Below are 22730 nucleotides of genomic sequence, written 5' to 3'. Positions count from 1 at the left end.
TCTGCTGCTTGGTCTCTTTTCTTGAGCACCAGGAACGACCCTTGCTCGATTATTAAGGACTCTTTGCCGAGTCGGAACAAATCGAACAGTTTGAAAGAACGTTTGAAATTCTCACTGCGCGTTTTCTTTTCAGCCGCCTGGTTCAATTCGAACTGTCCGGTTTATTCAAACTGTTCCGTTTTAAATTTCCGTATTGAAAGTTTCTGTATTAAATTTGATATACATTTTGTTATTAATCCGTATTTTTATACCATTATACGAACAATACAAATGGTATAACCAACAAGAACAAAATTACATAAACTCTTACGAATTCCATATTTCTTTGACAGCTAAGTCACATATTTTTTCAGTTCTAGTAATTCTTTGGAGTTGTATTTCATTTATGCTTCGAACCATTTAAGCCCTTTCTGGAGAGATTCTGAATACTTCGGAGTAGGAAGGTATAGCTTCGTTGTCATCGTCGTCAATGCACTCATCGTTATCGCTATCAATGCATTCTTTGTCATCATTGTTAAAGCACTCGTCGTCCCTTTCTTGATTTCGTGTTTTTTCTACAATATTTTAGAAAATTTCATCGGCACGTGCTGTTTTTCCCACATCGAATTTATTATCAAATTCAATGCAATCTATCATGTCATCATAATTTTCACATCCTTGTACGGTACTTAGAATTTTAAGTGTCGCATGTACGACATTTCCTCTTACTTCTGACTTTTTTCTACACTTTCCATTTTCATTTGTTAAAAATTACTTCCATACTCTTTTTAGCGTTACGGTCTTAACGTTAAACTATGCTTTTCCTACCATATCGCAACGATCTTTCAAGTTACAATTTTGATGCAATTTTTGATAATTTTATATATTTCACGATACGTTTTATTTAACTGAATCAAGTACCACTTTGGTTACACCAATTTTATTCATATTGCTTATCTCCTAGTTATTACTAATAAAAGAAAGAGAAAATAAACTGAAACTTCTTCATTGCATAAAAGTCTTTGGCACTAATTCCATCACGCATTCTCGCACACTTCTCTTTGTCACACTCTCTCTCCACTTTCTTCACCATACGTCTATATTTCTTTCCCTAAACTATTCATTCGCTCTATCGATACATCAGAGTCCAATTATACCACTAACAATTTTAACACTTCTATCAAAATAGAAAACTTGTACGATAAATAAATTGGATGTCACGAACTATTTAGATCTCGTGGAGTTATCAAATGAAGATGTTATTACTAGAAAACGATTTATACATTACAGTGGAACCTGAAGAGGTTTAGTCAACACAAGGGAATGAAAAGGCTAAGTATACATGCGGTAACGAAAGCGATAACGCGAAGAGCCAGCGACACTTGACCGCGACAGAGAAAGCGCCACGCGACAAATCGGTGTGTATGTGTGTGTGTGTGTGTGTGTGTGTATACAAAGGAAGACATATGGTTGGTCGAGAAGGATAGGCGTGTCAGAGACACGTGGAAAAAGGGCAGTCGGTAACGAGGCGTTGATTGGCACGTTTATCTGATTTTGTTTTATGTTCATATTTGTTACCTATCATCATTAAATCTTGTTTCAAACAGACGAGTGTCGTTCTTTTTCGAACCTTCCTGATGACCAATCTTACATACATATGTTGAAAAATAGGAGAACTCTTATAAAGATCGTACTTGCGATTTCTGATGAGCAATAAATGCATATAACACACATTTTATAGAGGTGTAGAAAGAATTAGAAATATTACATGCTACTTCAATTATAATAAATGAGTAAGCTATAATATATTCAATAAAATTGAATAATTACGATTCATCGATTCATTAGGAAATCATTTAGGGTAAATAAATGAGACAGTGGCAGAGTTGGCAAAAGTGAACAACCAAATCGAAGATGGCGATTTGAGGAATGTAACACAGTAGTATTTGCATTATGTACTGGAAGAGGAATTTTGGAGTTTATATTTCTCACTTTGTTTGCAGAAGCAGCAAGTCTGCGTTATTAATTAAACCTTATAATCTTCCTTATCGTAAGATACCTGGAAGATAAAAGTCAGATACACAGAACGAAATTATTTGTTTTAAATGTCGAAAGCCAGGGCATATAGTTAAAAATGATAAAAGCAAAAGAATCAAGTATACCAATAGAGACGAGTCTGGATTTTTTGAAAAATGTAAAAGGAAAATAACAGAAATAAGTCTCCCTTTTAGACAATTATACTTAAGACAATATTGCTTGAGTTTCGACGAATGACAACGGAACGAAACTAAGAAAATTCTTCGACATATTAAGGCAACTAAAAACTATACTATCGTTTATCGTTTCTCAAATAAGCCATTAACTGCATTCCCTGATGTGAATTGGGCGAATGTCTAAGCAAGACAGAGAAAGTACTATGGGAATATTATTATGTTGGTCGAGGCACACGTATTATGGAGGAGTGTTAAACAAACTGTGATAGCACTTATTGTTAGTATCATGGAAACGGAATACGTTGTCCTGGTGGAATATTCAAAAGAAATACTATGATAAACGATTCTTAATATCTCTGAATTTACAGGGCTACACACAACCAATAGTGATTTAAGGTAACATACAGGACGAAATTTCACATAAAAATTAAACATCATTTCGTTAGAGAAAGAGTGATGTATGGTGTTATTATGATACAATATGTGGGCACTTCAGAATATCAAGCGGACTTGCTGACCAAACCCTTAGAACCAAAGATACGAGTACATAGAACGCATCGAGATGAACCGATCATGGATTCCCTTTCTGCAGATAGTGCAGAATGTTTTTATTTTTCTTTGTTTGGCTAGTCAGGGAATTAAAATTCATTCCGAGAGAGAGATATGTAGGATTTTTATTACTTTCGTTTCTCTTTAACATTTCGCTTCTAATAGTTGGTATAACTTTCCTTTGTACGAATGTATGTTGTAATCGAAAGTGCATTGTAAGTCGTGCATTTATTTTTATTATGTGCATTAACAAACAGCTATTATATTATGTAATACAGCATTATTATTATTATTATTATTATTTCTTAAACATTTGTCTCTGAGTAGAAGCAGTAAAAGCAAATACAACAATATTCATAATTAAATTTTTGAATAATTCGATACGAAAAGATTTACGTAACATTGATAGATATCATGGGCCCCAGTTCCCAGTTTGAATTTTGATTTATTTCGAAGAAGATAATTCATTCTTGAAAAAATTAAGCATGGTTTGGCCGAGTATTTCGACGAGAAGTCTTATCGAAAACTTCTTGCTGAATCATTCGTAATATTTTCACGAGGGCATAAAAAAAAAAAAATATAAAAATTAAAATTTTCAATAGGGCATGACTCACATCTCTCACTACGAGTTGTCAGACATACTACATACATATGTATATAGGTAATTTGAAACTGGTATTCTCTTTCCTCGTCGGACACTATTTATGTGGCTCAGGCTGAAGATTTTTTACAGACAAAAGTGATCTTTAGGAGGGAAAAGTTATGTATCGATGTCAATCTTTTCTACCAGTGCAACTACGGAGTTCAATGTTCTCCAAATTTTAGAAATATTCCTAGAATGTTGTGGGAGCTTATCATGATGGATTTTGAGAAATCTTTGGATTATTCGGCGATACCAAGTAATAGTTTGTATTTAATTTAGATTAGTTCACTTAGCAATATGTTCTTAATGTTCGATAAAGTTCTGATCGACCAGTAGTTGATACATTTTTCTCAATTGTATTTTTATCTACTGCCTTTTTTTATCGAAGATGATGTTTCCAGGTTAGCCTTTTATTTAGGCTTAAATCAAGATACTTGGCCTTATGTGGCTCTGATCTGATTCATTAGTCTTTATTCGTCATTTGAACATAGCTGCACTTGACCAAGGTGTTTTTAAAGTGTCTATCGGATGTTGCTGTAGGGTCATTTTTTTCTTTCATTTCCTATCATTAAATCTGTATCATCAGCAAAGGTTGTTAGTGTCATACTGTGGATGGCTGGTATCAAAGGTGTACATAAAAAATAAGTAAGATTCTAGGATGTAAGCTTTCGCTATAAATACGAAAATTTATTTTTATAAATTTAAGAAGAAGGATTAATAATTTGTAAAAATGAAAATACTGTAATTTATAGCAGACAATAATTATCCTTCGGTACCGATCAATTATTTTACTAGTAGATTTTTAAGTACTAAGTGGTTAACAATATTAGTAAATTCTGGTAAAAGATATTTATACGTTAATACAGAATAGTATCGTTTAAAATCTATTTTCACAAACAAAATAATTAATAATATTTCACACGTGCTCAACTTTCACGTTGTATGTATTGCACCTAATTTTCGTTGAATGATTCCTCATATATAATATCGTACATTTAACGACTCTTGTATGCTATCTACTAATCTCTCTCTCCCTCTTGTTTTTTCATTTGTCTTTAATTATTTGGTTCAGAGGGTGAGAATTACTTTTGATCGGTATAGTGTGCTGCTGGACCTTCCTCGGTACTAAGGGAACCTTCCCTTCCTTTCATTAGTTATTGATCAGTGTTTATCGACTGGTGTCAATCAGACCCTGTAAAGACCTACTCTAGAGTTAAACTTGCGAATTTTTACCGATCGGATTGCATACGTCGCGTGCAAGAATACCATAGACGCGATGTTCCGCGTGATGCATTAAGATTGCGTTACCCGAACTTTTCACGGATCATATAACGATAATGAAATAACTATCGGTGACCATGCACCGTGTCTTATTCGAGCATCCGTTAGACGTACTAGGAACGGAAAGCCAGAAGAGAACCAAACGGACGAGAAAGGGGATAGGGGCGTGGACATACCGCGCGGCGCGTATTCCCGAACACCGGTGGTTAACCTTCCGGTGGTCGTCTGAGCGCTCTTCCGGGGATTGTCTCGCGTTCACCACTCGGTCACGGTCTATTTCCGGGGCTGAGCGATCGTTTAACGACGCATTGTACGTATGTATTTATGATGGAAGCGATAGAGAGACGGTAATAAATACTGTTATACCGGCATTAACGTTAGCAACGGTGCAGCTCTCTCTTCTCTTTCTTCTCTGCTTCCTCTGTCGCGTGTGGGTAGCACAGAAGAAGGTCCCCGACAGAATAATGAGAGAAAAACGAGCAGCAGGGGCAATAAGAAGAAGAGCCGGCCGGAAGGGGAGGGAAAGGAAACCAGAAGAAGCCGTACCGACAGGAATTGTAACCGTGTCTTCGACTTAAGCTGCGTACGTGTACGCTCTCGCGCTGATGCTTTCTGGGACACGAGAACGTGCTCCCGTTACGCCAAACGCTCGTCAGCAATTAGCAAGAGAAACAAACGTTGCCCTGTTATGTACTCTCCAACCACGTATAAAGGTAATAGAGTCGCGTCGAGCAGAATGCATTCATGCTAGGGGAACGGGCGGTATGTGTGCCGGAAAAAAAGGCACAGCGAGACGAACAGACCGAGGAAAATGTCCTGGTTCCTTTGCACCATTTCATTTCTTAGCCTTTTAGACACGAATGTGGATGAGCTTGAACATTTCGGGACTGAGCGACGAATGAACACTTTTTCGTGGCTCTATACGTTCATTTCACCGTTAACATATGGAAAAAAGTACTTTTGAGTACAAGTACTTTGAGTGTACAAGAGCATTGAATGTATAATGGTTACTGTTTCGTATAACGATTGATTACCGGATCAAAATAATAATACTATAAGTTCTTCTTATCAATGTTGGTAAATTTGAGTAGCATTATTTATAGACAATTAAGCTGTTTCTAAAATACGTGTCTGGTTTCGCGAGTACAATGTGTCCGAATTAAAGAGTTTATTTTTAAAAATAGGACAGTATTTGTCCAACCACCGTGATCGTATTTTCGGTTCTACAAAATATAGAATTCAATTCAGACAGTTTAGGAAAACACAGAAATACTGACCCCATCTGTACGAAATTATACATGCGCATTTATCTATTTACGGCATTTGCGAGCAAAACAAAAATATGGGGCTCCACCGACTATTCGGATACTAATTAATCAGACTTCGTAATTTTCATTTCCATCAAAATTGTACGGAATAACTTCACTTACAATACTATTCGTCAAACAGTAAGAATGTATTAGTTTCTTAAAAGAATTTTATTCAACGATTAAGCAATGAGTTCATAAAGTATGCATTTGGAGCATAAATTATAGTACATCGGTTAAATATAAAAATCTTCCGATATTTACTACCCTCAAAACTGTAGTATGATTATTGATCAAATAAAATAGATTCGGTAATTCTAAATATAACGTTGTTGTATAAAGCTTTATATTATATGCCCAATACAATGTAAAAGTAATCAATGTATGGGTACGCCTAGAAAACTGTCTTACTGTGTTCAAAAATATAATGCAGTTAATTTTCAACCGTAGACAATCCTCTAATAATATTATTTCTATGTTCATGGTTTTTCAAAATTTTCCGATCAAAACCATAATAGTATATTCTCTGAGTAGAAATAAGATAAAAATGTTGTGTAAATATAAGGTAACAGACTGCTGATATTGTTTGTACAGTATAGGATAGAAATAAGTTCATGGTGTTTATGTAATTAGAATTCATATTACAAACTAGTAATGCAAGGTATTATTGTAATATTGTATTCGATAGGATGCAATAGTAACAATAGTTGTGAAAAATACAATGGATCCACATTTTGAAATTGAATATCTCAACAATTTCAAGTAATAAAAGCAGCTCGCACAGATGAATGAAATAAGTATCTATACCTGTACCGTAGTAACAGTAACTTCAAATCTCTTATTCTTTTAAAACTCATTATACCTAATAGTATTTATAAACCTATGTTCACATGATACATTGTTTCTTTTTCTATTCGCAAAACAGGGACGTTGGACGAGATAACGTGAAACACTTGGCACATTACTATATTTATACTTCGATGACATAATTATTAAAAATTGCGTATATCTTGTGGTACAAAACATTGAAAGTGACACTGATTCGAGAAAATAAATTGGACGAACGGCGAACCTTACACAAAAGACTACTGCGAAACGTCTTATACCAATTGTTGGATACCATCAGTATCCTGTGGTTGTGAAGCATATCTCACACGAACCACCAGCGGATTCAGAGTTATGGCAAACGCTGACGGTCAATTGCCGTAAGATTTATGTACCAGGAAGATAATAGTGCGGATCTACCCATTTATGTCGATCCAGCCATGGTGGGAAGTTCGATTAAATTCACGGTTCGAAAGTCACCTTGCGTCTTGGGTTGTATTCTCACATGTACAACGCGTAATGTGGTGTACGCTTGAGACGCCACTTCGGTGAGCGTTGCCTTTGAGAAACGACTCCCTTCCAAGTGTTTCAAGAGTGTTCAGCATCGTGCGTTGTAGATGTGAAAATGTAGCTTTAAGCTGGATCCAGACACATACAACGTGCAGATAAGAACAGGCTTGAAGCACTTAAAAGTGTCGCTTTTAAATCCGTCTTCGCTGCTGCATACGTGCATTATCGAAAGCATCGTATGGAATATGTGCTTATCATTGTATGCGTCAAACATGATTGTTTATACTTTAAAAGAAATAGAACCGTGTATATCAGTTTTACAAACAGTTTCTTTTCAAACTATACTTACACATAAAGATAGTACCTAAATATTAATTATTTCATAATTTTCTATTTATCAACGAGCTACTATTATTCGTTACAATTAATTGAAACAATAATATAGCCTAACACGAATTTTTGTTTGCAATATCCACTAGACGATTCTTGTACAATTACCTACACAATAAACACGAATCCGCAAACAGAATTATTGCTCTGTTGCTCTCAGTTTTCGAAAAATCTGACTTTTTACAACAATGCGCAATTTTTCGCAAAAAATAGAAAAGTTCTAATTAATTTTAGAAAATAAAGGAGAAATTTTCAAATGTATCAGCTATTCACTATACTTCAAATACGAAGTATTGTAAATAGTTATTGAAAATGTCGATTTACGTACTTTCTATGTACAATTTTTGCGTTCTCATGAAACGTTATTTGTACAGCACAGATTTGTTATACAATGCCGAATTCTATAGACATTTCTGAAGAAGCAACCACTTAGCAGAAATATCAACATGCTTTTCAATTCACATAGATCAAGAAAATATCCATTGGGAACGCGTGCACGATGTTTCACCGCCATGCGGTTATCCCATCGTTCGCTTGCATAGCTATAGTCCATCCAAAAACACGAGATACCAATGTTTATATAAACGCCTGCATGAGCCGCTTGGCTCAATTCGAATCATCCGATTTTCTCAAGTTGCTCGATTTATTCAAACGGCTCGACCTTTTTTAAACGAATCGAAACATTATTCGTTTGGTGATGGTGATCGTAGTAATAATAACAGTAGTCCGAACAGCAATTTAAAATAAACTTTTAATACAAAAAATTATTTTGTCTAACTTATTTTATGTATTCCGTTATTATCCTACATTTATCTTATATTTCCTTAAGAAATGATTATTCGAAAAAATAGTTTTATTTTTATTACGCGTGCCATTGATTATACAAGTCATTTCATTGTAAGTATAACAAAAATGGAAAATAAGTTATTTATACTACAGATGATTGTTTCCAAATTATTGATCATTTTGACGTTATTCTACATAAACGAGTAAACAAATTGACTGGTGGTTCGATTTTTATGTTCAATGGTAAACACAACATTAACACCATCAATGTACCAATTTTACACTAATTATTTTTCATTACAGACATATCGAATTGTACATGGACAATGGTACAAATTTGTTGAATCTTTACGAATTTTTTATACCGTTTCATAAAATCGCTTTTGCGCTATCAAACGGTAAAAACGTGCCTTATAGATTCAAATATTGCGCAAGACGAATTATTTGTTTCTCTTATGCCTTGTTAAAGTGCGCACCTCTGGAGTTACCATGACTCATATATGCTATCACGAATGAATTTTTCAAATAATTTTTTCTACATTTCTGGTGTCATTTTCTTATTAACTACATTTCTATTAAAATTCTTATTAAAGACAGACATGCTTGTGTAAAAATTGTGCTAATAATGTTAATAATGCTTGTGTTAATAAATCACGTTGTAAGTTGAAAACAGACACAATGGCTTATTTCTGCGGCCAAGTATTTGTCGCTAGGAAATGACTGTAAATACACAAATACACGAAAAGCCACGGTATCGAATGACGAACGAACCGAAACAAGTTCAGTCCGGTACGCGAACCGTAACTTTGAAGTTTTCAGTTTCACGGTCAACCGATAATAAATAGAAGTAACCACAAAACCATTCCCCACGATCTTATAGCTAACATATTGTTAGAATCTCAGGAATCCCGTGTACGTTCGTTATCGAGTAACAATAGATACTACATTCTCTGTCCCCTCTCTTCCAACAGTACCGAGAAGATTTTTAAGGTATCAAAGGAGTAGCACGCGATTCACAGATTAAAAACTTATGCTAGACGAAAAAGAGGGGGGGGGGGAAAGCCGTGGAAGAATCCGTATTACGAGGTATTGTTGAAACAAGGAGGATGCACGGTAGTCTTGCAAGATGCTACGTAGAAAACGACGAAATGTGTTTCCGCTGTTTCCAGCTCGTATCTTCTGTTCGCGAGATGCACACGTGTATAGGTTTGTGTACATGTCGCACGATAAAATAAACTTTCTCCGCAAAAGGACCCTTGTGAATACGTGCCCTTCTTTCTGCCTCGTCGAATGCAAAAGTAAGGTAAGGTAAAGTAATGGCATGGGAACTTGCGGACGAGCCAGACTCGTCTCGGATTCGCCTGACTGGCTAGAACTGCAACCTGCGGATGCCTTCGTCGTTTATCGACCACCACGTACACGGATATTGCGATTCGTAGATATCGCGAAGGTCAACGATCAGCTGAATGATCTTGCTCGTAAGGGAATGCCACACGTTGCCCGTTGCAATTTGCTTTCAACGAAAGGAATAGTGTTCAGTTCCTGCGAAGTGCATGGAATCAATTATTCAGCAAATAATATCCCTATTACAACAAATAAGATAACGAATGTAAAACACAACTAACAATGTATCCGCAACATTTTTATAATTACGACAGTGCAAAGTCCGTTCAATTGAAAGGAAAGAATCCAATGTTCGTAAAAATATTAACGTAGCTGATTTAAAGTTAGTGTATTCTATATTTCGTGGCTCTGTGTATTCAGTGTGTATGTTCTGCTTCGAAGATTTTCAAAATTCGTGCATTTCAAGCTCGTACATTCCAAGTTTCTCGATTCTGCATACATATATCCAACGTTAAATACAGAATTCCTAAAGAAGGATGGTATTTGATTGACACATCGATGCTTAAATTCTTTGCAAGGCGTCACAAATATTCAATTTCCGTTTATCTTGTCGTGTGTGAAAGTTGGACAATTATGTGGAAAAGCGAAAAAAATTGGCTCTGAGGTGCACATTTAACTATATCATTATTACCTACCACTATCGAGCCGGGGATTTGCAACATATCGATCGCTATTGTGAACTAGGTAAGAAAGCTATAGAAATGTACGCTGGTCGCTGAAAACGCAGAATTTTCCAAACAATAAAACAACTTCTAGAGTTTTGATCCTTTGTGTAGTTAGGCGACCGGATCGACGATGTTTCGACAACTATTCTTTAAAAATATCGCGTATCAAACGACCATTTATCGTAAACTTGAATTTGTAACGGTCTTGAAAAGTAGTTTGCACAATGGCTAATTGTATGTTCATAACTCTGCATAAGACAATTTTGTAATTGCGTGGAAACTCGTATGTTTCTGTACACTCGATGATTTCTGAACAAGCGACCGAATTCGTTTGGATCGAACAATTTATCGTACAATGAATCTTCTGGACCGTGGAGTAATTACGGGATTGCACAATTTGAGTTAGGAATGCTTCACTCGTGATAAATTAAGATGAATAGCGTTTTGGTAATATCAGCTGCATCGATTTTTGTGAAAGTAGAGCAACTTGAGCGGTGTTATCTTTCCAATTCAAATTTTAAAACAGAACAAGTTCACGCATTGATTTGAAAAAGGAACGCGAATTACACGTAATTATCCGGACGCAATGAGGGAAATTGTTCCGCTTTTATACAAGACAAACATCGGATATCGTCATTGTTGAGAAACACCGATAAACTACATGTAAAATCGCCCGGGTACTATTGCGCGCACACATCTCTCGACTCTGCACATTATTCTCATTCTATTCACTGGAACGATCACTCATTTTTTCTGCCACTGGGAAGCTACGCGACACTTGATGCTTCTACATCAAAATAATAGGTTGCTCGATAAGTTTCGTCGTTCGATAAGAAATGGAGCTGTTGGGTTCGTTGTTTTATTTTTCTAAAGATGATACTACATCACATGGTTACTACTACATACTACAGGTACTACACATAATACACATAATACTACACATAATACACATACTACATACTACATACTATAATACATACTACATGGTTCGATGAACATGTGTGAAGTTTCACGTCTATCGACTCATTCGTATAGTTACAGTTGTTCAAAATTGAAGTGTCGTAGTATTTTTTTACAATGGAAAAAACGACAAATATTATCGAACAACCTAGTATTACCAATACACGGAGATACGTCTCTATGTGACTTCAAACGACTGAAATGTTATTTCATTTAGTTACCTTCTTCTTTCGTCTTAAATCAAATTTACCCACGTGATAAATTATTCAGAATAGTGTAATTTATTGGACCCAAGAACAAAAGAATGTGCTTCATTTGCCTTAGGAATAATATAGTATAATATAGATACGGTACCCCAAAATTAGAAATGAATGTAAGGAATCGAATATATATAAAGATATATTAATTACAATCTTATATAATAGAATTATAAGTCTAGGGAAAAACTTTTCCAAAAAAATTTAATATCAAGGCATTGTATATTATCGCGTATCATTTCGAAGAGAATTGTATTCTAAATGATCGAAATATTAACTGCTAGTTACGTACGTCGTCTTGTCCTATTGCTCTTGTGTTTAATAAACTACGCTATTGCAAACAATGTCTCGTGTCATATTGAAAAGTGTAGAAAACACAACTTTCACTTTATTTAAAATTTACCCAACTTTGATTAATAGTATACTCGTACCGACAGCATCTCACTTTCTCCGTGTTCTCGAGTTGACAAGTATGTCCACTCCCATATAATCCCATACTATTACACTGTCAATCGACGAAAAGCCGAGAATGTGCGCTAGGCCTTAAAAAATTTTCCGTCCCTTCCTCTGTAACTCGTTCCTTACAAATAAACTTCTCGAATGTTTAAGCGCCGTAAATATTCAACACACCACCTAGAGTGTTTCTTGTAACGATTGAATTAAGTATTTATTTCTTTACGCGTATATTTAACTATGGCTTGGATGGAAAACTTTTGTTTATGTTTCCATTTCTATACATTCGTGTTGATACAACGTCCTGAGCACTTATCACAGTTTCTTTTAGCGGTGTGTTACTATCTTCGGTTTTGACTAATAAAACACATAATAGTTTGTGTCAATTCTTCGCTATGAGTAGGTATACAAATCGAGAATTCTTCGATATGTTGCATGCAACGAATGCGTGTAATAGTAACGCATCTGTCGCGGCTCGTTTGTACAGAGATCGATATTCGACAGATCGTCCAGATAGACGCGTAATTGGAAAATTGAATCGCAATTTCATCGAATATGGCACTTTTCACTGCAATTACAATCTACATGGTCCTCAGCGGATTCAAAATGAGGCAGAAGATATCCTATAAAGTGTACTTCGTAAACCCCTAGAAGCATACGAAATTTATCTGTACAACATGGTTCTAGTAGATCAATAGTTCATCGCATTTTGTAAGATAACAGCATGTGTTCTCATCACACATCGAGAGTGCAAGGGTTAATGCTTCGGGATTTCATCCTGCGAAAAGGTTTCTGTCATTGGTTCCTTGAACATTACCATTAGTTGTTAGGTTAGTCGTTAAGAGATTATTGTTTTCGCAAATTAAATAAGATAAGATTATTGAAAATTGACATCCCAAAGAAACACCATATTGACTTGCTTATTGAAAATATTAAAAATCAGGCAATACCTCGAACAATGGTTCGTCATCTTCTCAAATTTTAAATGTTCATGATTGATACGCGTTTATGAATAACATAGGCAATATGCCTTTGAAAAATTTGTCCGTTTCCGCTCCTTCTAAGGACTCATTGCAACCATGAAACGAATTATATTGAAATTTCTTCGATGACAAAATGTATTTATTAATTGCAGAGTTAGTGAAATATATACTCATGCATGCATTGAGTTAATTGTTTTACAAAAGTGATTATATTTGTAGGTTTTGCTTTCTGTGTGCTGATTGTTCTACTGTTTGAAAGGGACTGACAAAACTTGAAGGTATTCTGGGTTATGTCACTCGACGTGACTTTGTCACCATGAATCTTAAATTTATGATTCGTCTGGTTTTCTTCGAGTATCGTTGTCCTCCAATAAATTACATAACAAATGAATGGTACGAACAATAATTTGCTTCAACTACTCGAAGGCGGGTCATATTGCAAAAGATTGTCCAGAAACGCGAATTCAATATTTCAATGCCAATGAAAAAAATATTACGAGTGGCTATGGAAAGCATGTGCATTCTATTTCGTTCTACTTAATATTAATAAAGCCGCACAGATTGAAATTCGACGCCTGAATTTGTCTGCGTACCATGACGCTCTAGTGAAAGATGACGAGAATTTGTCGCGTGATATAATCGTGGGAAGAGATTTTCTAAATCAGAACCGTATTTTTGTAATAAAAAAATTTGATACCAAAAGAAATCGTTAATATGTTCGAAACTGCCTTGAGTATTTAATACGTGCGAAGCAGTTAAAGAAGAGTTTGATTTTAGAAATATATTACAGCAGAGCAGGAAAAGCAGGAAGCTATTAGTTTATAATAGATTAGATAGAATATTGAGTTTGTTGAACATTAGAGTTCAGGATACGGTGTGTAAATCCTGTAGTTAGCTATAGCCGTATCCTATGACCGAAATAGAAAGAAATGATAAATAGTACGGTAATTCGTAATTTACATATGCAAGTTTCTAAGATAAATGCCATCACGGTCAAGGAAAAATACCCCTTACCATTTAGAAATGATCGATTGGACCAATTAGAAAGTAACTGTTATTTTACAATGTCAAATTTAGCATCTGGAAATGATCAAGTTTCAGTTGCAAGATATATGATTGAGAGAACAGCTTTTATTACACTAGAAGGACACTTTGAATTTTTAAAAATGCCATTCGGACTTTCAAATGATCCGGCAGCATTCCATTGATTAATGGAAGCTACGTTGGGCTCTTTAAAATACAGTAATAATAATCCTACCAAAAAATATCGAGAAATTGTGGTTGCATTGAACGTATACGGAATGTATTTAAAAAATTACGAAATGGATACTTTAAAAAATTTAGCGTTCCTAGAAATTAAAAACAAGCTTAGAACGATACCGATCTTGGTCATATTCGATTCAATATTACCGACTGAACTTTACACGGATGCTCTAGCTATCATAGGAATAGTGGTAGTGTTACTGTAAAAAAATGCAGAAAATCAAATGGCAGTTGTGATATATTGTAACAAGCAAACCACGTGAGAACAACAATGCTACTGTTTATACGAGCTAGAGACTCTAGCAGTAGTGTGAACTTTGAGACTGCCATACTCTACGTATTACATTCGGTAAACGTATACATTCAGGATCTACTATCCTGAATAGAAGGACAGCTAGAAGTTCAGGATTTCACTTTTGATTCTGTAAGAGTTTATGCAGTGTGAAAGCGGTGTGTGTGGCGAGTACGTCGCGACAGGATGTACGGAATCTGGGACAACTCGTAGGATAGGGCGGCAAATTGTTGAATTTCCATAGTAACAGGAAAAGGGACGACGGGCAGCGATGAGAAACGAAAAGAAACTGAGACATTGATATGTATTTTATCGAACAAGAAAAGTAAACGTTGTGATCGTACTCGTGTGATAATTTTCTTAGTTCCCGTAGTTCGTTTCCGATTACGTTACTGAGTATCGCCTGGATACCAAAATAAGACACATAGATGCACTCAGCTGAAACACATTACCAATTGAGTTGGAAATCAGTGTTATATACTTGACTGAAGCCGATTGGATTTTAGCGGTTCAGTTACAAGATGAGCAACTATACAGAATTAGGAATATTTTATTAGGCAAAGAAACAAACGAGACAAAGCAGTATATCATATACCGCTTCGTGTCCTCGCACGCTTAATTGAATTTATCCAAGTGAATTGTTAAGACGGACTTGTACGTAATATACTGGCGTTTGTAGGAAGAAACTGGACTAAATGCTTATATGGTTACGGTTTTAATGTGTGTTTGAATCTCTGTACTTGCTCGTTTTTTCTCCTCGCACGTCGACTCCCTCGTAATCGTGATTATCAATGTGAAAAGTGATGGAGTGAAGAAAAATGGCACGGAATTGGCAGTCATGGGAAGAATGGGGGCCACCAACCACTGGAATGGAAAGGGAAGATTTTCGGCCACGTGTGTTTCACCTGGACGGTCAGGTAGGCCAGCCAGGTGTGTGGCAGAGTCACTTCCTTATTGCTGCATCGTCAATAAACCGCTTTTCCTAATTAATCTGCGTCTTAAGAGTGTATTAACAATTAGAAAATGAAGTTGATGCATGGATTATCCCACGTACGGTATTCAGATTTAGAAAAATACTTTGGAATGGATGAAGAGCAATTACTGGTTAACAAGAATGAAAAAAGTTCATTGTGCCTAATGTGAAAACATCAAAGGAAAACTTCAAGGAAAATTGTATCCTATTCAGAAAATACCGTCGAATCATTACTGATCACGGAACGTCATTCACATTGAAAATATTTTAAGCGTTCTGCAAAGTATACGGAATAAAACACATCTTGAATGTGTTGCCACCCTTCGAGTTGACGGTGAATATAAACGTTATAACAAAACAATAGTTACGGCATTATGTACTATAATGGCAGGAAAAGAATCTACGAGATGAAATGAAAACGTAAAGCAAGTACAAAGTGGACTAAATATTTGTGTAAATAAAAGCACGGGAAAAATACCTTTAAATGCATTCGTAAGATGTGAAACGAAACCTGCAAATGAAGGGTGGATTCTTAATGAGATTAGGTATCAGACGAAACAACAAATTGCGACATTTCAGAAACAGTAGAAGAAATATTATACCAAGAAAAGAAAAGAAACAATAAAATACAAAAACAAAGATCTGATTTTGATAGAAATAACAAGCAAGATTAGAACAGGTGATAATAAAAAGCTATTTACACAGTTCGAAGAACCATTTAGGCTAACGAAGTTACTGCAAAATGATTGGTATAAAGTCAAACATTTATAGATAAAATTCCTTGGTTAACGAATAATAAAATATTGGATATAGTTATTAATAGTGAAAAAAAGAGAGAAAATTTTGAAGATAAAATTATTTTGAATACTAAATCTGAAATTTAAGAACAAACGTTGCTCAAATTGGATGAACGTCGTTCACGTTAAAGGGCAAACGATATTTGCAGTTACTTTACAGTTCAAACTCGAGTATCGCTAACCACTGACATAAAATAAAGAAGCTCAAACGATAATTTTGACCTGTAACATTAATATCAGCAATCATAGAATTTAAAAAGTTTGAAAGTTCAAAACTAAAGACTTTTGTCTTATTTCTTCATTCCTGATAAAATACCAGTCCATGACAAAAAGTTGTCGAGTTTTACAAGATTCATGACTGACCCAAGTTTACAAGGGCATTCAAAGACCGTTAGGCAAAATTAATTTTCGCTGAAATACTAATAATAATTTCTAGTCGATACAAAACGAACTGCAGATTAAGATTTTCATCACTTTCTTATCAAACACATGCTTTCACGTTTATTATCGCTTCTAATTCTCCTTTCCAAACCTACAACAATCCTTCTGTCTTCCAAAGCGGATCAATCCTTCAATCAGAAATGCTAGGCGTATACTATCGAATTGAACTGTTAAATCCAGCATCGCTCACGATTTTTCAGCAGTAAAGTTTAATCGTTTTGTCAAGCCAAAGAGCAGTCTACAAATATACACGTTCTCACATAGGCTAATGGTTTTTAATACAATCTATCGTTTTACAGCAAGTCAATAATATGCGTCTAGTGTAACATTTGACAACAGAAATTAAACAGATCAACATACAAAACACTTCCAACAGTTATTTATAAAACATCAATATCATTCACGCCCATCGTATACTTTGTATTGTATCATCACTCTATTAAATACATATATTTAAGTATTTATCTAGTTAAAAGTTTAAGAGTGTCGAAGATTACAGTTATTACTTATTCGACATCGTAAAGCTACTTCAAACTTGTCCTTATATGTGTATTACGAATATGATATTAAATTTATCTTTCAAGACAAATTATACCTACTTTTTGGATGATCGATCTAAACGCTAGTATTCTAAAAATATTGATAGTAAACACTTGTACGACGTAAATACTTTGCGAAGTGAATAATAAAAAAAATAGAGTGCTGTAATTAAGTAACAAAGTGATGTTACTATTGACATGATTGTTGGCATGCATAGGTGACCGTGAGATTATTCTTTCGATCAGTATATTAGTAAAACTACAATGTACGTTTCATTTTTGTTTTTCTTTTTTCTATAGAGTTTAGCGTCACATCAATTACACTGGTTATTAGCGACGACCATTATTGTACTTTAAATTTTATCATATAATGAGATAGATTTTAGGAACGAGATAACTTAGAAGATTTCCTTGCTGTTGTTAAAGTTGTTTGTAAGGCAGTTTTCAATTGGAATTATTTACAATCCTAGAATAATGTGTACAGTATAGAAGGATATGTTTCATTGTGATTGCGGAGTTGCAAATGATACAATTCGGTGGTTCGGCTTTGGAAATCAGATGGGAGTGCGTGAGTTTTAGGTGGTCAATTCTAAGTCTATTAATGAATATTTCTTGTTTTTGATCGAAGCCTTCTCGATGGCTCATTGATGAAGAAATTTTCTTCAAGTTCGAGAGCATACGAAGTTGCAGAATTTTTCCATTCGTTGTTGCACTAATGTTATAAATGTTTCTTGAATGTGTTCTGGATATCCGTAAGAGGTATCCTATATAGTCTATTTGGCGATGGTTGTATGGGTGCTTTCTTTGCTGCTGTGTCTGATATTTCGTTGCCTCCACCAACCTACATGCCAGAACGATATTGATGCCTTTTTCGATAGCTGTGTGATTGGTTTCTGGTATGTCTAGTATGCTTTCTAGTGATGTTGCAAGCGGCATTTCCCGATGAGATCGATCCATCGGTAAAAATTTGAGTGAAATTGGGAAATTTCAGGTTGATGTTAACTGCAATGTGGTGCATCGTCCAAGGAGGAAATTTAGGCAGCCTTTTCAGTGCAATTTCATTTAATTGTGCATTCAGAATGAGTTCAGTTTCTATATCGTTGGTCCCGATGTAAAACGGTTCATATTTGTTTGGTATTTGGTGTGAAGGTCTTCGGTTACAAAATGTGATTGTAAATACTGTTTTTTTTTATTACAGGTTGCTATTTAGTCGAGTTGGAATATGGTATATGGTATATGATAAGTAATTTCTTTCACGTTTCATTAAAATGATTAAAAATACATGAAATATAGTGTACAAATGTCCAAAAGATTCCAAGAATTAGCTTCAATTAAAAACGAGTACTTTTACCAAATTCTTTATTGAGAATATAACTTTACACGTAATAAATATCATTCGAAGAAATTAACTTTCATATTCTTTTATTACGATCTCTTTTTATATTAAATTAATTAGAGGTTTATAATTTGTCCAATGGACATTTGGTAAATTGTTTTAACTAGTGTTTCATAGCGCGTAAGTAACATTGAGATGTCACCCCATCGATAGTTCTATGTATTTTATTATTCGATCACCAAGTCCGAGGGATGTTTCTTTTTAATCTTCTTCCTATCAATTTTTTTGTATATTGTTACAGAAAGTTGATTAAGATGTCTTACAATTCTCTCCTTATGTTTGACTACATATTGCGTAAATCTTCGTTTCTAAGATATCACGTGCCGTAACGATTGTTCTCAGTATTCTTTTATTGTTGATACGGCTGCCGTTCCTCAAAGAGGAATTTCATAGGTTCGCACAGATTTTCATTAGGAATTTGCAATTTTTGTTTCTGTGGATCGTTTATAAGAAAATTCATTAATCAAAAATGTTTTGTCTCTCTATTATTTCTAATAATCAACATTCTACTATACGTCATTTTCTCGAAGTCCCACGCAAGGTGCTGCTGCATACACATGTGTGAACTTTTTCCCGGTGCGGAAGCGATGCAGATAAACCGGTCATGAAATCCTCTGAAGCGTACGCACTGTACACCGTACTCCATCCCTGCACGCAGATTACGTTCCAACATTTTTCTTTTATATCTTTATGACCTTACAGATTTCCCATGTGTCACTGAAATGATTACAGCTCGTGCTGGCAAATAAATAATCTTTCAAATGTTCAGAGTCTGTAGAAACCGCAAGTTTTGATAAACGTATTGAACTGTTCTCGAGATTCCTTCGAAGATAATTATTAGATGTTTGAAATTTTATTTCAGCGAATACATCCGTATTTTTCTCTGAATATTTACAAAAAGAAATGCAATCAGACTTTATATCCACCTATACAAAACGATAAGAGCTTTTTTTTATCAGGTTTTTAGCACTAAGATCCTTATATACACTTTTGAGATTTCTAACATTCTAACCTTAGTTTTAGATAATTGTATTTCGTTTTGTTAACCATTAACTAGTGTTTTGCGATCTCACGAACCGCGCTATTATTTCAACAAACATTTAAACTCGATGATTTGTATCTTCAAGTGTTTTTTTAACTCAAGACTAATTAATCTATGCAGAGTAAGATCTATTTTCTGTGCGTAAAGTGAAAACTCTTTGTAGTAATTATTTTTATGTGTTCGTTTATATAAACTTGTTCCTCGATCTGCACAATTGTGTTACCATTTTTAAATTAGATTTGTAAATCGCACGTATTATCCGCATACACATGTGTGAACTTTTTCCTGAATACATTTATTTACGTATAATCCGTCCACGAGAAGAAAGCACAATGTGTTTGTATCCTTGCCCCGCCTGTAATCCGTTCTCGTTTGTACGATCGCGAGCGTAGACTTGTAATTAAATGTTAGCTATTAAAAAACAGAATGATTTCGTTTCTATTTAAATACTATCACTAATTCGATAAGTTGCTCGTAATGAAAAAATAAATACAATTTAATACGCGTAACAATCACTAATATTTTGAAAATTATTTCGAACGAAAAGAATTAATTTCTATTTAATAAAAATAATGTAATTCCGCTTATTCTCATTTCTATCTAGATAAATTCTATACAATTACAATTTACACAAAAACAAGTCATATTAGTATTAAAACCAATGTAACTTTTATGATTTGTAATGTAAGAAAATGTAAAGGTTATGCTTGTTTCAATTTTAATGACTTGCTTTTTTGTAAATTGTAATTATATAGAATAGATCTAGATAGAAATGAACGTGAACGGATTTATATTATTTTTAATAAATACAGATTGGTTCTTTTCGTTCTAAATAATTTTCAAAATATTAATGATTATTATGCATATTAAATTATATTCATTTTTTCATTACGAATAACTTATGGAATCAGCGGTAGTACCTAAACTGTAAGCAAATTATTCTGTTTATAAATACTTGGTGCTTCCATAAAGCGTATTCCATAAAGAGTGTTCTGTTTCATGTTGTCGAGGAAAATATAAATCTTATAGATGAAATGTATTAATTATGTTCAAGACTGAATGGGTTCGAAGAAAATGAAACTACAAGTCTTTGTGGCAAAGAAAAACTTATAGCAAAATTAATCGGTAATTTGAATATTAAGTTTGAATTTTATATATTACTTGCTATTCAATAAAAGATAATTGTCTCTAAAACCAAAATGTATACAATAATTAACAAAGAGCAAACGCTGCTGGAGAATTTAATAAACATGTATAGTCGTGAGGTGGCTTTTTCTCGATCAATTATTGATGCATTAATACCATTCTGCGAAGATTTCAACAACAAAAAATTTAAAAGAATGTTTTGTAGACGATTTCACGTAAAAAAAAACTTAAATGCTTCCACTTTATGATTTGTTCCAGAATCAATACCATTAGTGCCCTCACCGTAGAGATTGTGGTTTACCTTGCTATCTGCGTATTTAATAATAAGGCAAGATCTTTATCATTTATTATCCAAGCGTCGAACATAAAAGTTGAAGAAATGGCAGTAGAATACTGCCAGGGAGAAGACTACCGCATCGCTGCAATTAATATCAGCATAAAATTGTCACTGAAGAAAATGCAACTGCTATAGACTCTTCCTTAATGACCTAGAGCAAATGAACTACGGTAAGTAAACAAATTCTTATTACTATTTATAAAATATTCCATACTTAAATCTTGGATGCATTTTCCACGAAATCAATTTTCTCAAAGTAGTGCATAAAATTACTGAGGCATTGTTTATTCAATTGCCTTGAAATTTCATGAATACATTTTGAGAAAAGCTTGAAAAACAGCTATTTTTTCAGGAAAATTTCCCAATTTCCTTCAAACATCATCATTTTTCCGAAAATAAATATTATATAAATGTGATTTCATACGTGAAACAGTGGCGAATTGTATGCAGTTGCTAAATATTACAACGTTCTGTTATTTTAAATAATTTGAATCAGTGTAAAAGTGTATTAATCAAATAATAGTATCAAATAAGTGCGGTAACATAAGCGTGCGATATAAAATTTCATTTACTAATCAAATTTGAAATCTTCGTATATTTTTCATTCCATTTTCATGACAGCATTACCAAGTTGGATTTCTTTGACAATTTTCCAAATCAAAATGAATCCAAACATGACATTTAAATCGATTTTTTAAAAATTACGAATAAAATGAGTCGACGTGTAAAATCTATTCGAATAAGGTTGTATCTGAATTCATTTTTATATCTTGTGTAGAAATATAATAAAAAATATAACAATTTGTACTGACTTTACATTCGTATTTGTTGGAGGATTCGTACAAGATGAGCTCGAGTTAAAAATCGCTTTCGAACGAAGAGACGGTAATTATTCTATCTAATTATGTGCGATTCGTTTAATTCTATGATATCGAATCGACCAATGGAAAGAATTCATTGTCAACGTTTCGTATAACACACATGTATCCACATACACTCGCGCATAAGAGAGGGATGGAGGGGCGGGGGTAAAATTTCACCTGAGTGTACATGAATTCACTGTCCTGCACTCCTTTGTTTTTGCGGAGCGTTAAACGAGTGAGCAAAGGGAGGCATTTACTCTGATCAAACAAAGCAGGAAAGAATTCAGTTTCATAGGAGTGCAGTAGCTGAATCGATCTATGTGTACAATGATCTATACGTTCTTCTTTGGAATGTAACGGAAATGAAATTATGTAATAATTGTCACGGAGGTATCGTAAGTCTTTATCTCAGTAAGTCTGTTTTTAGTTTCCCCTT

The 22730-nt window shown here is 34.3% G+C and overlaps 1 protein-coding gene across 2 annotated transcripts in view; it reads right to left on the bottom strand.

The window, feature by feature from the left end:
• The window catches only part of Twin (CCR4-NOT transcription complex subunit 6-like twin), a 424494-nt gene that overhangs the window by 227022 nt on the left and 174742 nt on the right, over positions 1-22730 (bottom strand). The gene's annotated exons all lie outside the window — the stretch shown is intronic.

This window comes from Ptiloglossa arizonensis, chromosome 6, assembly GCF_051014685.1.
Source record: "Ptiloglossa arizonensis isolate GNS036 chromosome 6, iyPtiAriz1_principal, whole genome shotgun sequence".
NCBI lineage: Eukaryota > Metazoa > Arthropoda > Insecta > Hymenoptera > Colletidae > Ptiloglossa > Ptiloglossa arizonensis.
Note: the sequence above shows the minus strand (reverse complement) of the source record. Positions and strands in the feature narration are given on the sequence as shown.